Source organism: Oryctolagus cuniculus, chromosome 5 (genome assembly GCF_051225735.1).
Source record: "Oryctolagus cuniculus isolate XC-2025 breed Fujian yellow rabbit chromosome 5, ASM5122573v1, whole genome shotgun sequence".
Lineage (NCBI taxonomy): Eukaryota > Metazoa > Chordata > Mammalia > Lagomorpha > Leporidae > Oryctolagus > Oryctolagus cuniculus.
The window spans coordinates 146117630-146122105 of NC_142871.1; the positions used below are offsets into that span (position 1 = coordinate 146117630).

Consider the following 4476-nt stretch of genomic DNA (forward strand, 5'->3'; position numbering starts at 1 on the left):
ACAATCAACAGAATGGGAGAAAATATTTGCAAATTATGCAACCGATAGAGGATAAATAACAAGAATCTACAAAGAGACCAAGAAACTCCACCACAACAAAACAAACAGCCCACCTAAGGGATGTGCCAAGGACCTAAATAGACATTTTTCAAAAGCAGAAATCCAAATGACCAACAGCCACATGAAAAAATGTTCAGGATCACTAGCCATCAGGGAAATGCAAATCAACACAATGCAGTTGCACTTCACCCCGGTTAGAATGGCTTTCATACAGAAATCAACAAACAACAGAAGCTGGTGAGGATGTGGGGAAAAAAGACACACTAACCCACATTGGTGGGAATGCAGACTGGTAAAGCCACTATGGAAGACACTTTGGAGATCTGTCATTTGCTTCATAGTTAAGATACAATATGAATAGCATCTTCAAATTCCAGATCTTCATTTTATATTTTTTCAAGGAAATTTTTCCCATTGCCATGGTTCTTTCCCATTGCCGTGGCTTTCCAGGCAAAATAAGCTCCAGCTGGATGTGACTGAAATAAATATGGTGGTCCCTCATTCCAACCACAAATAAATAAAGAACTCCAATTGTACAAACACCTGCTTGAGTATACTCTTGCATCACAGAAGCTGCTTTCTGCACCACTGAACTGTGGGAATGGGTTCTTGGTAAACAAGGTGTACTGCTGGGCTAGTTTCCGAGCTCTGTGCACAAACACTCTGTAATCGGGGCCCATGCCACGATACACCAAACCTATATGCTTGGTAATTGGCTCCATGTTGTGAACACTTTGTTCTTCATACCAAATAGGTTTCTGTTTCTTCTCAGTTGTTAATACCACACAGCTGTATTTGCAGTTGTACTTCCCACTGAAGGGGCTCCTCCGGCTACAGCACCTGAAATGTATTCAGTCCAGACAAATTTACCGGAGGGGCTTCCCTCCTCCCCTCCCTCCCTCCTATTTCCCCTCTTCCTCCTCTGCTCTGCTCTGCTCTCCTCTCCTCTCCTCCTTTCTAAAGATTTATTTATTTGAAAATCAGTTACAGTGAAAGGCAGAGACAGAGAAAGAGAGACCTTTCATCTGCTGGTTCACTTCCTAAATGGCTGCTCTGGGTCTCCCACATCAGCAGCAGGCACCAAAGCACTTGGACCATCTTCCACTACTTTCCTAGGCACATTAGCTGGGAGCTGGATCAGAAGTAAAGCAGCTGGGACCCAAATTGGTGCTCATCTGGGATACGGGCGCTGCAGGAAGAAGCTTAACTACAATGCCACAGTGCTGGCCACCCAAAATAGAATCTTATCTCATACTATTCATACTATACATGTTCCCTGGTGAAAGTTAGTAACTAAGGCAAGATTGACTATTATTAGCCTCAGTATTTTATGTCATTCTGTAAATTCTCATTGATGCACTGAAGTAGGAGACTATAATAATAAATATGCTTGTTGGAAAGAAAAGCACAGAATTTTCACAAGTATGGAGGATAGAGCTAAGAACAAGAAGCAAGTTGAAATGCTAATCAAATTGAGACAGCTCAGATATATGGCCAGGTTAAAAACCATACAAAAACTAGTAACCTTTCTATGAAAATGATACAGCAATTATAGAAAAGCTAATGAAAAATCTTTTTTTTTTTTTTTTTTGGACAGGCAGAGTGGACAGTGAGAGAGAGAGACAGAGAGAAAGGTCTTCCTTTTTCCGTTGGTTCACCCCCCAATGGCTGCTGTGGCTGACGCACTGCGCTGATCCAAAGCCAGGAGCCAGGTGCTTCTCCTGGTCTCCCATGCGGGTGCAGGGCCCAAGCACTTGGGCCATCCTCCACTGCACTCCTGGGCCACAGCAGAGAGCTGGACTGGAAGAGAATGAACGGGACAGAATCTGGCGCCCCAACCGGGACTAGAACCGGGGTGCCGGCGCTGCAGGCGGAGGATTAGCCTATTGAGCCGCAGTGCCAGCCTGTTAATGAAAAATCTTATCCTGAAGAGTAGCAAATATAAACATGTGTACAGGGCCCAGTGCCATGGCTCACTTGGTTAATCCTCTGCCTGTGGTGCAGGCATCCCATATGGGTGCTGGGTTTTAGTCCTGGTTGCTCCTCTTCCAGTCCAACGTTCTGCTGTGGCCCGGGAGGGCCGTGGAGGAGGCCCAGGTGCTTGGGCCCTGTACCCACACGGAAGACCAGGAAGAGGCACCTGCCTCCTGGCTTCGGATTGGTGCAGCACGCTAGCCGCAGCGGCCATTTGGGGGGTGAACCAGCGGAAGGAAGACCTTTCTCTCTGTCTCTCTCTCTCACTAACTCTGCCTGTCAAAATTAAAAAAAAATGTGTACAAACATTTTAAAATGTAGCAAAAATTAAAGCTTGATGAATGACACAAAAGAATCATAAACCGAGTGTAGTTCTGTGGTAAGGATTTATAAAGAAGTGGACTTCTCCAGATTCATTTATCATGAGAACACAATTCTAGTAAAAATCGAAGGATAAACTCTTAAATGGACAAAGGTGTGAATAGATATGTTTCCAAAGAAGAAATATGAATGATTAATAGGTATATGAAGAGGTGCTGAACTTCAGTAATCATCAGGCAAATGTCAATCAAAAACACAGCAAGATATCTCTTCACACCAAGTGTTGGTGAGTGTATGTAAAAATTGGAACCCTTGTATAATGTTGGCAGAAATGTAAAATGGTGTAGCTGCTATGGCAAAATGGAGGTTCCTCAAAAAATAAATAAATAGAGTTACTATTGGATCCAGCAACCCCTCTTCCCTGTGTATATCCAAAGGAAATAAAAACACTATCTTGAAGAAATATTCACACTTCCATGTTCATTGCAGCACTTTTACAATATATCGAAACAAACTAAATGTCTATCCACTTTTTAAAAAAATTTATTTGACAGATGAGTTAGACAGTGAGAAAGAGAGACAGAGAGAAAAGTCTTCCTTCCGTTGGTTTAGGTTCACCCCCAAAATGGCCGCTATGGCCGGAGCTATGCTGATCCGAAGCCAGGAGCCAGGTAATTCCTCCTGGTCTCCCATGCGGGTGCAGGGGCCCAAGCACTTGGGCCATCCTCCACTGCCTTCTTGGGCCACAGCAGAGAGCTGGACTGGAAGAGGGGCAGCCGGGACTAGAACCCGGTGCCCATATGGGATGCCTGCACAGTAGGTGGAGGATTAACCAAGTGAGCCATGGTGCTGGCCCCTCCACTTTAGAATAAAGAAATTGTGCTATATACACATATGCAATGGAATATTAATTGGTATTAAAAAGAAGGATATCTTGCCATGTGCAACACTATTGATTAACTTGGAAGACATTATGTTAAATGAAATAAGCTAGTCACAGGAAGACAAATATTGACTTATTTCACATATATGAGGAATCTATAATAAGCCAAGTCATAGAATCAGAGAATAGAATGGTGAATAAGGGTAGTGGGAAATTGGGAGTTGTTGAACAGTTATTAAGTTTCATTTGGGAAAGATATTAAGTTCTAGAGACCTACTGAAGATATAGCATAATATTTATAATGAACAATATTGTAATGTGCACCAAAAAGTTTGTTAAGTAGGCAGAGCTCATGGTATGAGTGTTCTTAACACAAAAACAAGCAAAGTTGCACAATGAAATGTGTGGAGGTGGTAGATATGTTTATTACGTTGAATCTGCTGTATACATTGAATCCCATCAAATTGTACTCATTAAATACGTGCACTTTTGGTATATCAATTGTGACTTAATAAGGGTGTCAAGAAATCGAAGCACATTTTTTAAGCAAAATGTTTCTAAAATATATTTTAAATAGCAAATTGAAAGGATATTTAAGAAATTTTTAGGAAAAGGTGTGATAAGCATGAACTTCTATCAGCTCTTAGAGTTTTAAATGAAGCTAAAATGTTGAAAACATTAGCTTTGGTGACATTATAATAAAATCACATCAGTTTCACTGAATTAGAAATGAATCTGGGGTTCTTTTTCTGGATTTCAGAAGGAGAAGAATGATTTTCAGTAGTTGTAGCTATCACTACCAAGCATGGAAATTTACCTGTTACAGAAAGCAACAGCAAATACCAGGATACTGGTCATTAGGAATTTCCATTGCATTTCACATATCAAAACAATAGAAACAATATTGAGAGTCAAATGACTTAAAAGAATTGTATTAACAACATTTAGTGAATGGTTAATATTGTTAAGTTCTTTGGGCTTACATATGTCATTAATATGCGAAGATCACATGCAATTCAGTAAGAACTTCTTTTAGAAAAACAGAATGCTCATTTCACACAGAAAAGGATGACAAGTGATAAAAAAACCTCAATTTTTACAGGTAATAAAATATAAATCTTATATTTTTTATAATTTGAAAGATTTATAATATTCAATGTCAATAAAATTAATGGGGAAGTAGACATCTTCCTTTGTACACTGCTGATAAGAGCATTTACTATGTATCTGTATATAAG

General features: G+C 40.3%; 1 pseudogene; it reads right to left on the reverse strand.

The window, feature by feature from the left end:
• Window positions 1-401: 401 nt before the first annotated feature.
• LOC108178867 (proteasome subunit alpha type-2 pseudogene) lies at window positions 402-4096 on the reverse strand (annotated as a pseudogene).
• Between the last annotated feature and the right edge of the window lie 380 nt (window positions 4097-4476).